Below are 23,184 nucleotides of genomic sequence, written 5' to 3' on the forward strand. Positions count from 1 at the left end.
CATTCAAAGTCGCCCCCCCACTTTATAACTAAATGCTTGCCCTGGTCTAGCATGGCACTTATGCATAGAAAATAGGAGTTAGTATTAAGAATCCTCCGGCAGGAGAAATGAACTGTGAAGGAGTGAGCTTGAGTCGCACTCAAGGACCTCAACCAACATACTGTTGAAAATTATCACCTCTCACTGAATCTGAGTCTAAATGGTATAGCTTGCTCATTTTGGGCTCCGGTGAAAACCAGCACCAACAAATGACTACTAGATTGCTCGTCATACGATACAGTTTTGCCTCTTTTTCTAATTTGTGGGGAAGGCAAAGAACCATTTGTAGGCATCTTTTATATAAGCTATAGATGTACAGAAAGTGAAAAATAGAAAATAAATAAGCTTTCAGACTGCACGTCATGACATTTTGACACTTAGTACTTTACTGACATCTTAGTTCCCACCATCGCACTCCAAGTAGAGTGTAGGAGTGTTTTATCTGGTAACAACAAAGAGAAAATGGAGCAAGAATGGAGCTTGGAAGTCTGATGGACTTGATTTTAAATATAGCTTCTGACCTTGGGCAAATCACTGAAACTTTCTGAGCCTCGGTTTCCTCACCTTCTAGATAAAAATGGATACTAATTCTTTTCTCTTTCAGTTATTGTGAGATTGAATGATCTGGATTAGAGAACCAGACTACATCTCTTAAAGACATGGAATCTGACATATTTTTTTGATATTCCCAGTGCTTGGCAAACAGTAGACATTTATAAATGTTTACTGAATGAATGAACAAATGACATATTGAAGCATTAGCAAGTACAGGCCTGGCTCAATAAATATGTGTTCAATAAATGTTACTTTCCTCTGGGTAAGGTAGCAGTGGGATTACTGGCAAAGTTCAGCCTGAGACATTGACAACTCCCTATTTCAGCCTAGATGAGATTAAGGCAGGAAACATTACCAAATATAGAAATTACCATTGGTCTACTTTCAAAAAGAGCAAAATTGAAGGGACATGTAGGGAAGAACAAACCTCATCAAGACAAAATCTTTTGCATGGGTGAAATATCATTTTTCTTTGCGGAATTCTGCAGTTGAGCCATGGGGATGCAGTTGTGTTCTTTTGGTAATTATTTATTCCTTTACACAAATGCTTAATCTTTTGGAGAATTTGTTCGAGGTAAACATACCTCAAAGTATTCTTCTGAATTAAACTGTTATTTGCCATATTTTTAATGTGAAAAGTCTGAGCAGATTATTAAATTGAAGTCTCCAATGTGTCATTCAATATTCTAGCAATTTAAAAATTATATAATTTAAATAAATGTTTAGATGATCATTTCCGTACATGTGATTATTGTATTTGTTATATTATACACAATGGGTTTAATTTTTCATTACATTGTAAAGGATACTGTTATTATTACTTAAGCCATGAATTTTTTTTTTTTTTGGCCAACAGAAACACTGACAGAAAGATAACATTTCCTATTTCCAATGTATATCAGAATTATTTTGAATGTTTATAAATTATTATATGAATAAGAGTTTATACTCTTATTCTTTTTATAAAGTATCATATAAATGACATAAGGGGAAGTGAATGCATGAATTTAATTTTATCTATATAGGGGTTTCTTTTCAAATAATCTGTACAGGAAAGGATGAGTTAATGTCATTTTCCTGAAATTATGCTTTCATACTTGAAGACACACCTTGTGTTAGCAATTTCAGGGCTTGTTTTTCGGTAAGTCAAGATGTCACTGGAGTAATAAATCTTTATACCTGATGGAAATTTTGAGTTAATTGGCATTACAAATTCTTGGTGTGATAACTCAGAACTGGCATTGATCAGTATGACTTTTTCAAGACAGATAGGCATGGATATAAGAATGAATTGTATATCCAAGATAGGTACCCTTGTGCTCTGACTACAAAATTTAAATGTTACTAAATTCATAGAAAGTTCCTGAGTGAACCTAAATGGGTGGTGGAGGTAAATTCATTGAGAAAGAAAAGGCACCATATCAAACTACTGAAGTTCAAAATCCAGAGGAAAACATGAATTATTTTGAGGGGGAATGGTGAAGAACTGATATAATCTTCCAAATCATAGCAACTAAGTATTTTGGGCTATCTTCCATTATAAATAGTGAAATACGGAGCAGATGATAGATTTTTTTTTAAGGCACTTAAAAAAAAACTGTATAGCTTTTAAATTCAGAATCTAGAAAAATGAACCAGGAGGTGGGCACATATTCTGACTCATGAAGGGGAAATTGGTGGCTTCACTCAGCCTTGTAGGTTATACTCTGCTTTAAACTAAGATCTGTAAAACCTTCCTATGCACTATAACATTCTGTAGATGTTGTTGGTGTCACACTTTCACATCTTCACCTTTGAACATGGCATATATAAATATCTATTATCATAGATAATAGCAGATAATACCAATAAAAGACTATTGATGCAATTTGGACTTTTAGCTACTATAGCTATTGAATGAGAACTCTGCAAGTATTATAACAGCCCTGTTCCAAGGAAGTGGCTACAAATAACACAGTGGGCCAAAACCCAGACCCACCATGGATCTTGAATTACTTCCACTACTACAAGGCATAGGCCTTGTATTTGAAGAACATAGGATCTTTCCCTTCGTGCACGCTTATGCACGTGGATAGTGAACTGCTGCCTTCTCCCATTGGTGATGACATCAGTGCAATTTCCTACATTTTAGGAAGAGGGTTCATTTCAATTCCTGAGACAGTCTCCAGTTTCTTGCTGGGAATAGAAACCCAACCAAAGCCAGCCTGTTCCCCTGGGGCAGTGGTAATGTGCTTAGCCTCAGCCAACCGCTTATTGTCAGGGGCCAAGATGTGTCTTTGTTTAGCACTTCCCACTCGTCTTTGCCACAAAGCCCTCACTCAATGACTTCTACCCTAAGTGGTACCCCAAATTATATTATTATAGTAGATACTCTTGTGCTTTGCCCAGAGCCCCTCTTTTGGGTTGATATTCTGTTATGAACCTCATTGAGTCCCCCCAGATTCATATGTTAAAGTCCTACCCCCCCAATATGGTGGTATCTGGAAGTAGAGATTTAGGAGTTAATTAGGCTTAGATGAGGTCATGAGAGTGGAGGGCTCCATGATGGGATTAATCTTCTTATAAGAAGAGGAAGAGACAGAGGTCTTGCTCTCTCTCTCTCTGCCACGTAAACACAGTGAAAAGGCAGCCGTGTGCAAGCCAGGAAGTGGGTCCTCACTCAGGGACCAAATTGGCCAGCACCTTGATCTTGGACTTTCCAGCCTACAGAACTAAGTTCCTATTTCTAAGCCATACAGTCTATGGATTTTGTTACAGCAGCCCAAGCTGACTAATACAGTATCTATTCCCCAGCTACTGAGAAAATCAGCAGCTGAGGCTCACAGCTGTGTCCCTCACTGAGCACTGCCTTGCCCATGTAATAACACTTTCCAATGGAGAGGCCAAGGCCAGAGTGACTCAGGAGCAGCAACAAGGATTCAGCTCTTTGCCTCATTTTGTGAAACTCCCAATGGCTATCGCAGCTCCCGCGTGTAGGATTAGCCCGAAGACTGATTTGCAACCAAATTGCCAGTCTACTCCCCCCTTTGCCTAATCTCGCCTCCCTCACCTCCATGCAGGCCTGTCCCCTGAGATCATTTTCCAGTGAACCTTCTGCATACCACTCTTTGACTCAGAGTCTATTTCCAGGGAATCTTATTTAAGTTAGTTATGATCTCTTAATTGTGAATATCATCACTTCTTAGAGACTTTTAATGTTCTGCCTCACTCATCAGAATCTTAAGCATCAAAGTTATTCTGGGTTGATAGAGAATCTGTGGAGTCAGCTCTTCATCCTAGAAACCTAGTTCTCTTGCCTCTGGCTCTGTCCATTCTCTGCATCTTTCCCTTCACCCCTAGCCCCCTCCTCAGCTTTTTCCACCCAACCCGAGTCCATGCAGGTTGTACTCAATGCTCTAGTGAGGCACGATTTTTCCTTAACACCAAATCCCACTGTAGTGCAGTGGTTCTGACTTTTCTGGTTCCCAGACACATTTGGATTCTAGAATATTTGGTAGCTCACTTAGAGCGATTCCTCTGTGTCCTTAATTATGACACTCAATAGCCAGTCTGTCATGCCACTAGGTGCATAAAACAGTTACTTGCCCTTTCACGCCTCTTAAATATTTCCAAGGCAAGGTCTTTACATATTCCAGAAAACATACAACTTTCAGAGATTCCAGGTGGCTCTCATACTACACTTTTTAACTCTCTCTGTTGCTTACCTAGAACTCTGCAATGAAATATGTAAACTATTCAGCTCAACATTGCTTCTGAAAAATATGATAAAATCAACAACATTATCTGTTGTAGCAAAAACAAAAATTACCCACTGAGCTAAAGATTTGGTAGCACGCTACCAAAGGAAGCTACAATATACTTGTTGAGAACTACTTCTGAAAGTCTGAGCTTTATTAGTAATTGCTGTATACATATGCTGGGCACTGTATGCAGCTATTTAGAAAGTCCTCAGTTCATTCCATGGTGAGCTACCTGAAGCTGAACTTGAACCAACACCTTAAATCAGGATCATGTTGTCCAGAGGGTATAGACCAAGATGGATAGACCTTTTACAGAATGGTATCTGAAGAGGACCTACTCATGTCTGGCCCTATCAGGCCTACCATGCCCAGTACCACCTCCTATTGGGACATTTATATTTTCAGGACTCATTAATCAGCTTCTTCCAGGCTGTGTACCCATCATTTTTCAAAGTGGACTGAGAAACACTTGTATCAGAATCACCTGGATTCTATGAAAAATGCACATGCCTAGATCTCACCTCAGACCTACTAAATCAGAGTTTGGGGTGTCATGCCCAGGAAGATATGTTTTTAGTAAGCTTCCCAGGTAGTTTTTAATGTCCTCTGATGCTAAGAACCACAGAGTAATCAAATGGGCATATGGAAATGAGAGGCCTGATCTCTTGATGGGAAAATGAGTCTGGGACTAGTCTTTTCATGATTTTCCTTCACTTCTTCTACCTCCTAGTGCTTCTCTTCCCAACATCTAGTTCCCTCTTGCTTTAAGCTCCTAACCCACCTCTAACCATCTGCTCTGTTGTCCAACAAAGTGGCAGCTAGTCTCTTCTTAGCAAATCCCCCATCATCAGACAATGCTCTCATCTGGGTCTCAAGGCGGACATCTGAGTCAACCAATTCACAAGTGCACAAGTGAGGTAATAGTAGGCCCTTGATTTTGCCAGGACTTTTTTGTGAAAGCTCCTTTCTCTTTTTTTTCTTTTTCTCCTCCCTTCCTTCCTTCCTTCCTTCCTTCCTTCCTTCCCTTCCTTCCCTTCCTTCCTCCCTCCCTCCCTTCTCTCTTCCTTCCTTCCTTTCTTTCTTTTTCTCTTTCTTTCTTTCTCTTTCTTTCTTTCCTTCTTTCCTTCTTTCCTTCTTTCCTTCTTTCCTTCTTTCCTTCTTTCTTTCTTTCTTTCTTTCTTTCTTTCTTTCTTTCTTTCTTTCTTTCTTTCTTTCTTTCTTTCTTTCTTTCTTTCTTTCTTTCTTTCTTTCTTTCTTTCTTTCTTTCTTCTTTCTTTCTTTCCTTTCTCTCTCTTTCTCTCTCTGAATGTGGGGATGGGAGATTTCTGAGGCGAGACACACTAAATGGCACACCAAGCCATCTGAAGTGTTAGCCAACAGCTAACTCCCCTATACTATTTTTGTTTTACATTTTTTCCTTTCCTTTCCTTTCAAAATTTCTTCTTTTCTCTACTTGTGAACCCAACGTTTCTCTAAAAGCACTATATTTTTTCCACGATGATGCTCTTGGAAGCAATAATGGAGGTTCGAACAGAGAGCAGTCAGGAAGTGATGGGGTTGGGAATCGGGCCGTGTCTACTAATACTGTGTACCCTTAGATATTGTTCCTATTTATCTAACTATCTTGGTGATGTGTAACCCGTGTTCCCTGGACTGGATGCTGTGAGGTGTCACATTCAGAGAAACTCCAGTCTGACTTTAGGATGCAGAAGAATAATGAAGATATTTAAAAACTTCTGAAAAATCATCAGGCTTCTCTGCTTCTCCCTAAAATCCCCTGCTAAATGTGTCTCCCCCTCTCCACCCCGGAGTAGTTCCCTCACTGTTTTGCTGTTGAAGCTTTGCCCCCTCTTCCACACTGCATCCTCATATGCCACACTCACCAAGTGGGCGTGCTCTGCCTGGCTCCCTGGAAAGAGATATCTGGTCTTTGGCTCTGCCTTTTTCCCGGTGAGAAACATCTTGCTTTCTTCCCCCCAGAAATTCTGCTGAATAACATTCCCACGCCTATCTTACAACTAACTGACCCACTGACTCATCCATAGAGTGCAGTACCACAGGAATCTGAGGGGCAAAAATAGCCATGTCCCTCTCCAGGCCTACGAATCATAAGCTGAAAGAAGAGAGAAAGACAGGAAAGAGAAAGGGAGAGAGTTCAAGTCTGATTAGTTCTTTCAGAGAGTGAAGATATCTTTTTTAAAAGGAATCCTTACCCCTGCCTCCCTTTTCTTTATAAAACATCAGGTACATAGTAGGTACCCACTTCATAGTGGTTATATAATATCATTCTACAAAAGAGACAAAATGAGATTTCTAGTTTATCTCAAATGGATTTTATGTAAATTTTTTAAAATGAATTTATTTATTTTTGGCTGCGTTGGGTCTTCGTTGCTAAGTGTGGGCTTTCTCTAGCTGCGGTGAGCGGGGGCTACTCTTCGTTGTGGTGCGCGGGCTTCTCATTGCGGTGGCTTCTCTTGTTGTGGTGCACGGGCTCTAGGCACACGGGCTTCAGTAGTTGCAGCACGTGGGCTCAGTAGTTGTGGCGCACAGGCTTAGTTGCTCCGAGGCATGTGGGATCTTCCCGGACCAGGGCACGAACCCATGTCCCCTGCACTGGCAGGCGGATTCTTAACCACTGCACCACCAGCGATGTCCCGTAAATTTTTGAAATCTTATGAGTTCTCTTAAAACTTATCTCTAATCAAATATAATTACAGATAAAAAATAAGTCTGGGATTATCTGCCACTTTGTGTTATTTGGGCTACTGCTACTGTCTAGTTATGAGCTGACTGTACTGATAAAATTCTAAAATATATCCAAGATCAAAATCAAGATAGAGGGAAGAGGAGTAACGTTTATTGAGTATACACGCTAAAGCCAGCTGCTGTCCACATGTGTCACTTCATTTATATTGCAGTAACTCTCTGAAGGATGTGCTGTTATCTCATTTTTTGAATAAGGAAACTGAGGCTCAGAGTGGTAAAGTAACTTGCCCAGGGTCACATGAACAAAAGCAGTAAAGAGGATTTGCACTCAGATCTGTCAGGCTCCCAAGTCTGTGATCTTTAGCCACTATAACATGCAGCCTTTTGATTCTGAATTTTATTTTACTTTGGGGAGTTGTCTTGGGCTTACTCTAGCTATTTTGTAGATGATGAAGAGTCATTTCTGTCTAGTTAAGCTTTAAACACCAAAGAGCAAAGTACATCATATTTCTACATATGAAAAGCCATTTGGAGTGTAGTATAGAGGATTGTCGTTTTGAAGCACTCTCACACATAGTAATTGCTGACCCAGTACAAGAATCTAACACAAATTGCCAGAGTCTTATTTATTATATTGTACTAGAGCCAGAAAACCTAGAAATCCAGTTTGGTATTGGCTTTCCAACTCCTGAGCTGAAAGGGAGCCAGGTAAAGCAAGCTGCCTTTCTCATTGTCTTTTTTTCCAGAGGCCCCAAGCTAAGACATCAATCACATTTGCCCCTATATTCCAACTTGAGTTGTAAAGTGTGAGAGTGTGATTCAGCCCCACTGGTTGAATGTCTACTATTCTACTATCTCATGCTTTTTTTTCTCTCTCTTTTTTCCCACTTTTAGCTCAAGTTTCTGGGCATATAAAAATAAAATGTAAAATGTGATAGGTGTATGCTTTAATGATTTACAGAGGTAGATTCCAGCTTCCTTTTAAGGCCATAACTATGGATTTTGCTTTTGTTTTATTGTTTCTTATCTAACCAACTGGGCTGTAAGTTTTCTTTAGGACAGGATCCAGGTCTCATTCATCTTTGTAGCCTCCTCTCTCTCTCCCCATGTGGCTTATCCCAGTGTCTTGCACATTGGAGGCCTTTGATACATGCTTATTGAAATACATGTGTGAATAACTGCAGATGATAGAGGCATAGAGTTCTATTTTTGTCCAATGCCAAAAAAAGGTAGCCTCTGTGTCTCAATGGTTTAAAAACTTTTGTTGCAGTCTAAATAGGTTTGAAATGTTTAGTTCAAAATCGGCTCAGACTTCTGTGTAATTTAGAATGCTTTTAGCGGCAAGTAACGAAATAACCAACTAAAAGCAGCTTAAGGAGGAAGACTAGATGAGATGATATGACAGCAGGTCTGGAGGAGGTGTGGTACACAAGCAGTATCCATCAAGGACCCAGGCTCTTGGCATCTTTTGTTTTTGCTTCCTGAGTGTCTCATTGTCACCAGATGGATGATTCATATCCATACATCTTGTCTTCCTAGAACTTATTTCCAAGGTAAGAAAGAAGAGGCAGAAGAGGGTATCTTCACACAATTTCCCCTTTTGTCAGTGTACTTCCCCTTTCCTCTTATTGGCTAGCCAGGATCACGTGCTCATTTTATACCACTGGTATCTGGTGAACAGAATTACCACACACTGTAATTGGCTTGGACCAGTCATGGTTCATCCACTAGGAATTAAGGAGGGTTGCACATTTTCCAAGGTATCTTTAAGTTAGAGCCCTGTTATCTCCTACTTGAACAACACTAGAAGGAAGTCATGAGTAGGTGTTGGCGAGGAAAACAGCAGCGTCTTTTACCTCCTATGTGAAATAATTTGTCACCAAGCAGTTTCTGCCAGAGATGTGATCTAGTCTGTGAAATTCTTAGACCCCAATACAGGGGCAGGGGACTCCTATTTTTTATTGCACACCTATTACTTACATACGTTATTTAATTTGATCCTCACACCATCAACCTAGGAGGTAGGTATTTTCACCAATTTACAGATGAGGATACTAAGGCTCAAGGAGGTTAAAAAATTGCACAAAAGCTAGAGACCATCGTGAGATTCAAATCTATATATGTCTCACTTTAAAATCCATGCACTTTTCTCCATGTTAGGGTCTAATGGTTAATTTTATGTGTCAACATGACTGGGCTACAGGGGTGTCCAGATATTTAGTCAAACATTATTTCCAGTATTTTTGTGAGAGTGTTTTTATTTTTTACTTATTTATTTTTTATATTTTTATTTATTTATTTATTTGGTTGCGCTGGGTCTTAGTTGCGGCAGGCGGGCTCCTTAGTTGCGGCATGTGAGCTCTTAGTTGCGGTATGCATGTGGGATCTAGTTCCCTGACCAGGGATCTAACCCAGGCCCACTGCATTAGGAGCGTGGAGTCTTAATCACTGCACCACCAGGGAAGTCCCTGTGAGAGTGTTTTTAGATGAGGTTATTTAAATGGACAGACTGAGTAAAGCAGATTGCCCTTCTTAATTTGGCTGGGCCTCATCCAAACAGTTGAAGACCTGAATGAAACAATAATAACACTCTCTTGATTAAGAGAGGTTTCTTCCTGCCTGATGGCCTTCAAACTGAAACGTTGGCTCTGCCTGGGTCTTGAGCCTGTCAGCCTTCAGACTAGAACTACACCGTGGTTTCTCCTGGGTCTCCAGGTTGCCGAGTCACTCTGTAGGTGTTGGGACTTGTTATCTTTCATAAATTGCGTGAGCCAATTTCTTATAATAATCTATATATATTTATATAGAAAGTATTTACATTATATATATGAACAGAAGTAAATAAATACACACACATATGCACATCCTATTGGTTTTGTTTCTCTGGAGAACCCGAACACATGGTGAGAACCTCTTTTCAGTTTTGGAAGTCTTTAGCCTTAAGGAAAGACCAAACTAGCTCTTGAAGTTCTGTGACCCAGAAAAGAAAATATCCCAGCCTACGCTAGGAGTAAAGAAAGCTTAATGGAAAGGTTTTTCAAATCTTAGTTGAGGGATGGAAAAAGAACGTATGCTGCAAGGCTGCTTTCGGTAGCGCTAACATTCTAGAATGCCACATCCTGCACAGAACCAGAGAGTTTTGACTACAGAGCAGCAGTTTTTAATCTCTACGGTTAGGCATCCTGATGGGTTTTGATTAACTATGAACCATCGCATAGGTATTTGTTACCTATAAGAATTAAATATTGAAGTTTGACCATGCTTTTTAAAATTTATAAATTAGAGGAACAAAATTCTCACTTTCACTTACTTGTGTTCCAGGGTAAAGCAAAGCCTTAGGTGAGAGAGGAATGAGTGGAGAGCCAGAGAGCATATTGGAGGACGGCCATGCTTCCCACAGAGGAATACTGTGCAACCTGGGTGTCCTGACAGGAAAATAGTGAGAACCGTTTCTTGCCCTATATGTATTCATGGCATCACACTTTTGTGAAGAGTCTCTGAAGGCTGGGATAGTATACCTTTTAGTACTTCTTTCTTGGAAAGAGTTAACCTGGGAAATGGCTCTGCCCCTGAACTTAAAGTCACTCTTTCCTCAAAACATTGATTCTCTAGTAACTGTAACAGCACTAGTCTATTTTACTGCCCTAAATTCTATCTAAAAGAAAATCTAACATAATGTTTATACCTTTGTTTGGAAGGAGAATAGAAGAGAATTATTTTAAAAATAAAGATATCAATATTTTATACAAAAAAATTAGTTAAGCTGAATATTAATCCAGACTTAGAATGTAAGAGAATTCTTTCTATTTTCTTTTTGTAGTAACTAAAAAATTTCTTCTTTATTGTAAAAAACATTATGGTGTGATATCAGGTTATTTTTTTCTTAATAAATTTAAATACACAGTGTGGAAAAAAAAGTGCAAAATTAGCAAACTGTCCTCAGTTTAGTGAAAAGTGGGAAAAGATATGCTAGGAAAGCTGCCTTTGCCAGAAATTAGGCACTGTACTATTTGATTCCATACATTCATTAGAACAGCAATGAGATAGTAGCTGGGGACAGTTCAAGGTTAGGAAATAGTAGCTATGTTTAGGTCAAGGTCAGATTCAGATCTTAAGCTTCATCTCATCCCCTGGAAGTTCTGTAGTTGAATTATCTCTGAAGATACATCATTGAGTATATAAGGAAGCTACATGATTACAAAATTAATGTTTCATTTATTTAATAAGCTTCAGGTCTTGGGTGCTCTTACTACTGAAATATTTGTTTCAACCACATCTATTGCTTTTATTCTGTGAATGTAAGGGAATTCTTTAGGGTATGGATTCCTAACCTCCCAGAATATTTCCTGTCAGATTGGTTTAAAATTTGAGAACACAGAACTTTCGGTTTGGTGGTAGGTCTTGACAAGGTCCTGTGATGCTGTTGGTTTATTAAGTATAAAGCATATGAAGCTTGGTTTTCTCAAAAGCTTACTTACTGGGGTCTTCCTTACCATGTAAAGGAATCCCAACTGTACTTTTTTCTAGATGGAGTTTTCAGATGCAAAAGAATAATACCCTGACAGAATAGAGTAGTTGGTCCATTTTTAGTCCATATTGAAGAAGGAGAAGGACAAGAAGAGGAAGAGACAGAGAAGGAGGAGGAGGGGGAGAAGGTGGAGGTGGAGGAGGAGGATGAAAGAGAAAAAAGAGGAAAAGGAGGAGTAAAGAGGGAGGGGAAAGGGAGAGGGACAAGGGAGGGTGCAGAGGAGAGAGGGAGAAGGAAGGAGAAGAAATCAATGGCAATGTGATGCTTTATCTTTGACTTTGGACATTGAGGGAGGCATCTGGATATGGTTTCCTGATTAATGTGATTTTCACTGGTGGCCATTATCTAAAATTATTCAGTATCCACATCTTATGATTCAGAATTCTGGAACATTACCACACCTACAGAGACTCAGTGGGTTTGAACCGATAGAGAATTTTACATTCCACAAAGGTTAAGCCAAAGTCACAAAATAACACAAGAAACAAAAACAATACCCCCGACTGAGGCTTTAAAAAGGAGTGCCTGCACCTCAGCGAGGATGTGGCTGGGGCCATGTTCATGGCAGCGGGCAGTTCAGCTCCAGAGCTGTTCACATCGGTCATAGGCGTCTTCATTACCAAGGGTGATGTGGGAGTGGGGACCATTGTGGCATTGTGGGCTCCACGGTGTTCAACATCCTGTGCATCATTGGTGTCTGCGGGCTCTTCACCAGGCAGCCATGTGGCTGACAGGGTCTTGGTGCTGCAGCCTGGTGTCAGGCCTGAGCCTCTGAGGTGGGAGAGCTGAGTTCAGGACACTGGTCCACCAGAGACCTCCTGGCTCCATGTAATATCAAATGACAAAAGCTCTCCCAGAGATCTCCATCTCAACACTAAGACCCAGCTCCACTCAACGACCAGCAAGCTACAGTGCTGGACACCCGATGACAAACAACTAGCAAGACAGGAACACAACCCCACCCATTAGCAGAGAGGCTGCCTAAAATCATAACAAGGTCACAGACACCCCAAAACACAGCACTGGACGCAGTCCTGCCCACCAGAAAGACAAGATTCAGCCTCATCCACCAGAACACAGGCACCAGTCCCCCTCCACCAGGAAGCCTACACAACCCACTGAACCAACCTTACCCACTGGGGGCAGACACCAAAAACAACGGGAACTACGAACTTGCAGCCTGCGAAAAGGAGACCCCGAACACAGTAAGTTAAACAAAATGAGAAGACAGAGAAACACACAGCAGATGAAGGAGCAAGGTAAAAACCCACCAGACCAAACAAATGAAGAGGAAATAGGCAGTCTACCTGAAAAAGCATTCAGAGTAATGATAGTCAAGATGATCCAAAATCTTGGAAATAGAATGGAGAAAATACAAGAAACGTTTAACAAGGACCTAGAAGAACTAAAGAGCAAACAAACAATGATGAACAACACAATAAATGAAATTAAAAATTCTCTAGAAGGAATCAATAGCAGAATAACTGAGGCAGAAGAACGGATAGGTGACCTGGAAGATAAAATAGTGGAAATAACTACTGCAGAGCAGAATAAAGAAAAAAGAATGAAAAGAACTGAGGACAGTCTCAGAGACCTCTGGGACAACATTAAATGCACCAACATTCAAATTATAGGAGTCCCAGAAGAGGAAGAGAAAAAGAAAGGGACTGAGAAAATATTTGAAGAGATCATAGTTGAAACCTTCCCTAATATGGGAAAGGAAATAGTCAATCAAGTCTAGGAAGCACAGAGTCCCATACAGGATAAATCCAAGGAGAAACATGCCAAGACACATATTACTCAAACTATCAAAAATTAAATACAAAGAAAAAATATTAAAAGCAGTAAGGGAAAAGCAACAAATAACATACAAGGGAATCCCCATAAGGTTAACAGCTGATCTTTCAGCAGAAACTCTGCAAGCCAGAAGGGAGTGGCAGGACATATTTAAAGTGATGAAAGGGAAAATCCTGCAACCAAGATTACTCTACCCAGCAAGGATCTCATTCCAATTCGACAGAGAAATTAAAACCTTTACAAACAAGCAAAAGCTAAGAGAATTCAGCACCACCAAACCAGCTTTACAACAAATGCTAAAGGAACTTCTCTAGGCAGGAAACACAAGAGAAGGAAAAGACCTACAATAACAAACCCAAAACAATTAACAAAATGGTAATAGGAATATACATATTGATAACTACCTTAAATTTAAATGGATTAAAGGCTCCAACCAAAATACATAGACTGGCTGAATGGATACAAAACAATCTCATTTACCACTGCAACAAAAAGAAAAAAAGACCTAGGAATAAACCTATCTAAGGAGACAAAAGACCTGTATGCAGAAAACTATAAGACACTGATGAAAGAAATTAAAGTTGATTACAAACAGATGGAGAGCTATCCCATGTTCTTGGATTGGAAGAATCAACACTGTGAAAATGACAGTGCAAATTACCCAAAGCAATCTACAGATTCAATGCAATCCCTATCAAACTACCAATGGCATTTTTCACAGAACTAGAACAAAAGACTTTCAAAATTTGTATGGAAACACAAAAGACCCCGAATAGCCACAGCAATCCTGAGAAAGAAAAACAGAGCTGGAGGAATACAGGCTCCCTGACTTCAGACTATACTACAAAGCTACAGTAATCAAGACAGTATGGTACTGGCACAAAAACAGAAATATAGATCAATGGAACAGGATAGAAAGCCCAGAGATAAACCCATGCACCTATGGTCACTTTATTTTTGATAAAGGAGGCAAGAATATACAATGGAGAAAAGACAGCCTCTTCAATAAGTGTTGCTGGGAAAACTGGACAGCTACATGTAAAAGAATGAAATTCGAACACTCCCTAACACCATACACAAAAATAAACTCAGAATGGATTAAAGACCTAAATGTAAGGCCAGACACTATAAAACTCTTAGAGGAAAACATAGGCAGAACACTCTATGACATAAATCAGAGCAAGAACCTCTTTGACCCACCTCCTAGAGAAATGGAAGTAAAAACAAAAATAAACAAATGGGACCTAATGAAGCTTAAAAGCTTTTGCACAGTAAAGGAAACCATAAACAAGACGAAAAGACAACCCTCAGAATGAGAGAAAATATTTGCAAACGAAGCAACTGACAAAGGATTAATCTCCAAAATATACAAGCAGCTCATGCAGCTCAATATCAAAAAACAAACAACCCAATCCAAAAATGGGCAGAAGACCTAAATAGACATTTCTCCAAAGAAGATATACAGATTGCCAACAAACACATTAAAGGATGCTCAACATCACTGATCATTAGAGAAATGCAAATCAGAACTACAATGAGGTATCACCTCACACTGGTCAGAATGGCCATCATCAAAAAATCTACAAACAATAAATGCTGGAGAGGGTGTGGAGAAAAGGGAACACTCTTGCACTGTTGGTGGGAATGTAAATTGATACAGCCGCTATGGAGAACAGTATGGGGAGGTTCCTTTAAAAACTAAAAATAGAACTACCATATGACCCAGCAATCCCACTACTGGACATATACCCTGAGAAAACCATAATTCAAAAAGAGTCATGTACCACAATGTTCATTGCAGCTCTATTTACAATAGGCAGAACATGGAGGCAACCTAAGTGTCCATTGACAGATGAATGGGTAAAGAAGATGTGGCACATATATACAATGGAATATTACTCAGCCATAAAAAGAAACGAAATTGAGTTATTTGTAGTGAGGTGGATGGACCTAGAGACTGTCATACAGAGTGAAGTAAGTCAGAAAGAGAAAAACTAATATCGTATGCTCACAATATATATGGAATCTAAAAAAAAAAAAATGGTTCTGAAGAATCTAGGGGCAGGACAGGAATAAAGACACAGACCTACTAGAGAATGGACTTGAGGACACGGGGAGGGGGAAGGGTAAGCTGGGATGAAGTAAGAGAGTGGCATTGACATATATACACTACCAAATGTAAAATAGCTAGTGGGAAGCAGCTGCATAGCACAGGGAGATCAGCTCGGTGCTTTGTGTCCACCTAGAGGGATGGGATAGGGAGGGTGGGAGGGAGACGCGAGAGGGAGGGGATATGGGGATATATATATACATATAGCTGATTCATTTTATTATAAAGCAGAAATTGTAAAGCAATTTTACTCCAATAAAGATGTTAAAAAACAAATAAACAAAAAAACCCAGTACCCCCAAATCCAGAATATGGAAAATATCTGCTATTTAAATTAAACAAAGTATAGCATTTTTTAAATAAAATGAATTGAATTTAAAAGATTAACTTGATGGTTGTTGGGAGGATTCTTGCATTCCGTAGTATCATATAATATTATAATGATCAAATCTGTAGATTCATTGTATTATAGTAATATCAAATAGATATTCGTAATCTAAGCAGTCATTTTTTTAAAAACCACAGACGACATAAATATCCATATACACAATGCAGTTGGAATTGGTGGTAAATTAATTTTTCTCTCCATTTATGGTAACAGACCTAAGTGTGTGCCCAAGGGGCTTAGAATTAAGAATGAGGGAAAACACTACTTAATAAAGTTGGGATCAGGCATTTAAAAAGAATTCTTAAGCTTGAAATTGCTAGAGAGCTGGCCTGTTTATAGGAAATAGTTCTGCTAGAATTAGAAGTGGAAATAAGGAGATGATAATGAAACACAGTTTAACCAGTAAAGGGTGGTATCACGCCACACCATACAAATATGCTGCCAGTTTAGATATACGGTTGTGGTTCCTTTTGCCAAGCTATTCTATTTCCTGTTAGAAAGGCTAACTCTGAAATACTGTTTTCAGGAGAGGGGATAGAACAAGAGCTTCATTAAAATGCTTAAATTATTTCTTCAAATTTCTCTTTTAGTGTTTGTCATAATGAGATGATATTCTTATGTCACCCATTTATTCATAGCTTGTGGGAAATAAGGTTTCAGTCTTGACTGCTAACTAATGTTCAAGCATCCACATCTGGAAGTCACTAGACAGTGTTGTTTTAGGTGAAAGGTCAGAATCCAAGTGGGAGATGACCTATCAATCAGGTGCTTGTGTCGCTTTCATGGTTACGTTCCAGCCATATTTATCTCTATTGGGCAGGGGCGACTTGAAGTGGCTTTCTCTCCTCTTCCCCCTATAATGCAAGGAGGTTGTCCATCAGCAACATAGCTCATGCCCAAATATTGCTACTTCATTTATTTATTCATTAGCAATTGTGAAAAACAGGTAATTAATACCGAGGAGGGAGATATAATTTATCTATTACGGTATGGATTTTTAATTTTTTGGTTTAAATATGAAGTTTACTTTGGTCCCATTCGAGGAGTTTATAACTGAACGCTCGAGAAGGATGGTGAGCTTGTCATTCCTTTTCCACACCACGCTCCTCAGACTCCCAAGCCTTCCATCATTATCCTCTTTTCTCAACCTGCTAAATTCCTATCGGCCCTTCAACACCAAACTCAAATAGCCTCTTTTCTCTGAAGCCTTCCCTAGCTCCCCTGGGCAGACGTCTCACAGAACGACCAGAACTCCTTCCTCTCTGTTGCCCCTATAACGATCTGCTGGCACATGAGTTTTCATCTATTATTCCGCATCTATTCCTGTTGTCCAACACAATGACTGGTGTTTACTGGCAATCAGTAAATACTTGTTCACAAATGACCCATTTTAAAACAGTTTGTCATCTATCCTCCCATCCAAGTATCAGCATATATCAAGGCATTCCACATATTTACACTGTTAGAGGAACAGAAAGTAACTAACAGGATGGCAAGGGTTAACATCATTCTAATCCGTTTGAATTAACATTAAGTTTTAGTATGCTATCTATCTATTTACCTATTGATCTGTCAAATCTTTTCATTTTTGCAATAGGAATGGCCTTTCAGGTTGCCATCTACATATATTTTTCAAGCCAGTCTTCATGGAAATGTCTGTTTACATGGGCTTAAGAAATATGTAGTATTGTTTTCATAGAGGCTTAAGAAATACTTGGCTGAACAGCATAACAGAAAAAAAAAAAAAAAAAGACTTGAGGAACAAAAAGTACCAAAGAAAACTTAGTATTCATCAGAATTAAAATTAGCCAAAGGAAAACAATAATCGTAAACTAGAAGCCTTTTCCTGCTATTTGGATCATCAGTTTTCATCTCCAGCAGCTTCCCCTCCTGAGTCCCTGTCAAGTCACAAAAGAAGTTCCCCATATGGGTCGATTACTCTGACAGGCAAGGCTATTTCGTGACTTAAAAGTCTCTCTCTGAAATATGCAAAAGGGCTAAGGGGAAAGTTCGAACTGTGAGCAGGGCCTCGGCTGCCTTGTTACAAAGGCTCACCCTTGTGACTACTTCATTATCGCCCTGGATTATCTGCTCAGAGCAGCGGAGGCCTCACATATCTAGAATCAGGACAGAGCAACCTCCTCAGTTCTCATGCTCTGAAGTCTCTCATTGGACTGATAATTGTCAAGCATTCCTTCCTCTTTCAGCCACCCAAGGCTCACGCCCACCAGGGAACAAAGAGTCTCTTTGAGGATGAATCTTGAGACCATCCCGGCCCCCTAAAAATTACATGCTGGAAAATTTCCAAGTACTGAAATTATTGTGTTCCTTTTAGAGAACTCTCTGTGGACCTAACTCTAGGAATAGGTTATCACAGGGAGACTTCCCTCAAACCCAGAAGGGAAAAAAGGACACTGCGGGAGAGGGTCAAAATGAGAGTCAATGAAATACATACGCTGCACGCGTCCGCCCCTTTACCAGGGCCTGCCTTAGATACCATTTGCAAACTGTTTGCACGCCTCTTGTCTCATTTGAGTCCCAGAACCTTTCTGTGAAATTGTTGATATATTATTCCCATTTTAAAGGTAAGTAAACTGAGGTTTAGTGAGATAACTTGGCCAAGGTCACACAGCAGGAAGGCAGGATTTTTCACGAGAAAGCATAGCCTCTCACCCCTCGACTTCGGAGCTTCTTATGTTAAGCAGGGAAAGTCCCTTTAACCAGAGCCATCCTCATAACGTAAACTTTATAGGAAGGAGCCTAAGACTCCTTTACAACCCCTCATCTTATTGACAAGGAAACACCACCAGAACCCGCAGTTTAAATGTTCTGGTTTCTCTGTCTTTAGCAGAAAAAAGCAAAATTATGAGAGAACCAGTTCATATCAGCAATTTCGTGAGAAAACCGAGAGAACAACTTTCAGGGAAAGCCCACGGTCAGTGGCTATTCAGGACCCTACAATGAGAAATGAAGTTTTCATTGTTGACCCCAAAGAACTGCAACGTTCCAGCTAAATGCCTTCGTGATCTGTGGGCTTCACACTCTGGGACAAAGAAGATTCACATATTGAATATGAATATATTGGCAATATTCATATATTGGCAAAAGGTTATTTTGTCTACTTTCCGTTTGTTTGCCTTAAAGTCATTTAAATAATTGTACACCGTGCAAAGAAAAGATGGTATTTGCTACCTCTTTTATAATTACCCACATTTCCCTAAATACTGAGGGTATGCGCGCCCAGTGCGTTCTGGTGTACAAAATTTTAAGATACAAAAGCAGAGCGTCTTCTAGTAGCATCTATGGTGGAGTCCTTATAAAAAAGCCGCTTAGGATTCAAGAAGGAAGTAGTTACATTTCCTGGGAAAGAACAGTGAGGACTGCATATTCACCTGCTCTGTGATATATGCATGTGGTTTTCATTTTATTTAAAAATCACTAATAGAAATTGTGCCTTTTCTCATGCCTCCCACTGTCCTTCAGTGCAGGATATATTACTCATATCAGACCCAAATTTACCTCTGGCCCACACAAACCTGCTGTTATCTTGCTGATTGTTACTGTAAATTACTGACATCAGCAAAGCTTTGTCAGGAAACTGAGGTAATTGAAAATTCCAGAGAAGTTGAAGAAAATGCATCTCAGATTACTTTGGGCTTCTTCCTCTTTTATTTAGTTCATGTTCCCCATCTGAGTCGTTGATAAAATAGCTTTAAAAAAAAAAAATAGCTTAAAGGCTATGCTCACATTCAGCATTAGGTAGTAGGCTTATTTATTCATGTTTCCCTTTAACCCACCTCACTTGGATTGTAGTGAGTTTTGCCTCAGTAATTTTACAATTCGATCAATATCTGGATGTCGGCAGTGTACGTTGTTGCTGTTGTATGTAATTAGTGGTTATGTGAGAAATGAAGTTGTTAATCTATGTGGGTAAAATCTGTGCCCTAATATAATCCTGTAAACGGCTTTCAAAAATCTTCAAGTGTGTTAAATTACACATTTCTGGTTTGCATTGGGGGTCCTTCCACAGTTCCTTATTTTTACATTGCTCACTTTCTATGTTATTTTCTCTCTTGTCACTGAATTATTCCTCTATTTGGCTAATGACCAAGGTCAGTGGGGACTCGATGTTGCTGAAAATCTCTTTCCAGAGGACTCACACATTTTCCAGGTTCTTTCTGGGTCTCCAGCTTTGTAGTAGGTGCTGGAGCCAGAATGTTCACAGTTCTGACCTTCTAGGAACACGTTGCCTTTGGGAAACCAGCCCTTGGATAGCACATTCACGAAGCATGTACAGAAGCCCAAAGGAGATGCACATCTAAGACTAGGGTTTCAGGAAAGAGGGGCTTAAGAAAGTGACCTTTGATCTATGTTCTGAAGGACAAAAAAAAAAAAAAAAAGAGAGGTATGTTCAGGCAGATGCAATTGGAGAGATGGTGAGAGCTGATGGAAACGGAGACAAGGAGAAGCCAGCACATGAAAGCTTTGTGAACCAAGCTAAGGAATATGAGTTGTATTTTGGGTGCTTTGGGGAACCGCTGAAGGATTTTAAAGTAAGGCTTTGCATAATCAAATTTGCCCCAGTGAATTAAATCAGTGTACATTTATTGAATATCTACTTGGTGGCAATAACTCACGGAGAGGTGGGACTACAGATAAGATGGTGCCAGCTTTAAAAAGCTCACACGTTTAGGTAGGAGAAGATTGACATGAAAGCATAAAAGTACCAAAAGAGCACCTTTGGCCAATATCAGAATGTGGAACGAGTTAGAAGGTGATAAAACCACAAGTATAGTTACAGGTGGCAAGGGGAGGGAAGGGCACTAGTTATTTCTCTTGAGCACCTTCTTTCAACCATATTTAAGGAGATATGTCAACATAACAGTTATTAAGACTGTGAGGAAACAACGTTCAAGAAAATCATATGTGAAGAATATCACGAAATATCTTTAAAGAGCCTGAAAGGGGGCGTTCCTCTATCTGCCAGCTCCTCCATCGACCCTCAGTGACAGCTCTCTTCCCCGCTGTGTTAGAACCAGCCAGCACCTTGGGTGAGACCGGGGCCAGTGTGACCAGTGAAAAGGCTATTAGGGCAATTCTTGAGATTTGATGGACGCCTGAAACAACAGAATGATGATGGTGATTGAGGAAGAGGAACAAGTAGGAGAGATAACAGGGGCTATGACTCACAAGACCTGATAACCCATTTAGAGCTATGGCATGATGACTCTCAAGATTTCTACCTGAGTGACCCAGGAAGTGACAGTCACCAGGTTTTAGGTGGGGGATGGTGGGCGGGAGGGAGACATGGCCACGTCCATCTCGGACATGTCAAATTCGAGGTGCTTTTGAGACAGTCAGGGGGCGATGTCCAGTATTCATTTGGATGTGCAGGTCTAGTGGACAGGAGCAAAGTCTTACTGGAAAGATGCATTTTTGAGTCTTTGTTGGAAAAGAGACTTCAGCGCAGTGATCAGAACGAGGAGAGCAGAGAGCCTCAGAGGGACCCTGGAAACGCTACCATTTAAAGATTGAGTTGAGGGCTTCCCTGGTGGCACAGTGGTTAGGAATCAGCCTGCCAATGCAGGGGACACGGGGTCGTGCCCTGGTCCGGGAAGATGCCACATGCCGCAGAGCGGCTAGGCCCGTGAGCCACAATTACTGAGCCTGCGCGTCTGGAGCCTGTGCTCCGCAACAAGAGAGGCCGCGACAGTGAGAGGCCCGCGCACCGCGATGAAGAGTGGCCCCCACTCGCCGCAACTAGAGAAAGCCCTTGCACAGAAACGAAGACCCAACACAGCCAAAAATAAATAAATAAATAAATAAATAAATTTATAAAAAAAAAAAAGAACACCTTTAGAGGGTCAACAAAATGCAGCAATTTAAAAAAAAAAAAAAAGATTGAGTTGAAGAAAGCAGAGCTTGGTCAGTGGGTAGGAAGAAAACCAAGAAGACTGTGGTTAGAGATTTAAAGGAGGACTTTTAAAGAGGAAGTCATCAATGGAGTTAAAAGCTGTCTCTTCTGTGTGTAAAGATGTGCTATGATTTTCAAAACAAATTAAATACATTAGGTGGGACTGTTATTGCTAGTAACATGCAATAACTGACTAATGGCATATAAAAAATACCACAAAGCTTGGAGAAAAGCAAATTAAACCAGGCTTTTAAGATGATATACCATCTTCTAGAAATACAATGTAAAGGATGGCATGCTGGCTTCTGTGAAGAAGACATAGAGTTGGGCTTGTTTTTCTTAGGAAAGAGATGAGAGATTTTCAGTGAACCATCCCCTGACTTTCTTACCTGCGTCTTCTGTGGTCCACTCATGGGTAGGTGGGCAGCGGTAGGCAAGGAGTAATGGGGCAGAACGGAGTTCACAGCCACATCTGAGAATGTGTCCCAGAGCCTGGTCTCACTGATTCCCAGCTTGAGGCCACTGGCTACCAGAGCAATATATCAATATACCAAAACACCCCTCAGCTGACTCACTCCTGCCTCGGGCTTTCATGTTGCCTTACTCACAGAACTCCCGAGATCCTCCCCAAATCTCAGTGATGTAAAGACGTCACAGGAATTATTAGCCGATTTCCCAAGAGACTTGGAGCTGAAAATGGTTAAGATCCTACAGCAGTAATAAATCAGGGGAGAGGGCACATTTCACTCATTTCTGGTACTGAATTCAGACTGCCAAAAAACACAATAATGGACTGCTTGGATTCCACCCCCCTTTCCTTTCATTTAGAAACGTTACTGTATTTTTCTGACATTTCCTACCTGAAGCAAGGTTTTGGTTCCCACACAACACCCTTTTCCTCTGCTTTCTGGTACTTCCATTATCTCGGCCTGCCCTCTGACACTGTTTCCCAATTTATGTTTTCCTTTCTCATTTCCCTCTTCTTAGCACTGACACAAGCCGCAAACCTATAACCATAACGTCTGACTCACTTGGTGCTTCTCCTGTTAATGGACACCATGTGGAACAGGAGGCAGGAAAAGACTCTTTACAGGAAATCAGACGATAATGCTTGCACTTTGGTGCCCTTTCAAATAAGAATTTAATTATCCTAATTAAAAAGATTACCTTATAGAAGACACTTGGGTAAAAGAGTAAGCAGTTTGTCTTTTTCCTGATGACACGCATCTCAGAACTAAAAGGGATATTCCTGCTGATCTTTATGTGTTAAAGCCCAGGCACCAGGAGAATGGTTGGATCAAAAACTGATCTTGAATTTTTAGACCAACCCAGAGACTGAAAACTGAAAGCCTCACCATGGTTTGTTTGGGGCCTGTATTAGTTTCCTAGGGCTGCTGTAAGTACCAC

General features: G+C 40.2%; 1 protein-coding gene across 1 annotated transcript in view; it reads right to left on the reverse strand.

Moving 5' to 3' along the window:
• Nucleotides 1-22,274, reverse strand: part of GTDC1 (glycosyltransferase like domain containing 1) — a 533,399-nt gene extending 511,125 nt beyond the window's left edge. The window contains exon 1 of the mRNA XM_061183712.1: nt 22,167-22,274. The gene's annotated coding sequence lies outside the window, so the exon portion shown is untranslated. The remainder of the gene's footprint in view (nt 1-22,166) is intronic.
• Nucleotides 22,275-23,184: the final 910 nt, after the last annotated feature.

The sequence above is a fragment of the Eubalaena glacialis genome, chromosome 1 (assembly GCF_028564815.1).
Source record: "Eubalaena glacialis isolate mEubGla1 chromosome 1, mEubGla1.1.hap2.+ XY, whole genome shotgun sequence".
Classification (NCBI taxonomy): domain Eukaryota; kingdom Metazoa; phylum Chordata; class Mammalia; order Artiodactyla; family Balaenidae; genus Eubalaena; species Eubalaena glacialis.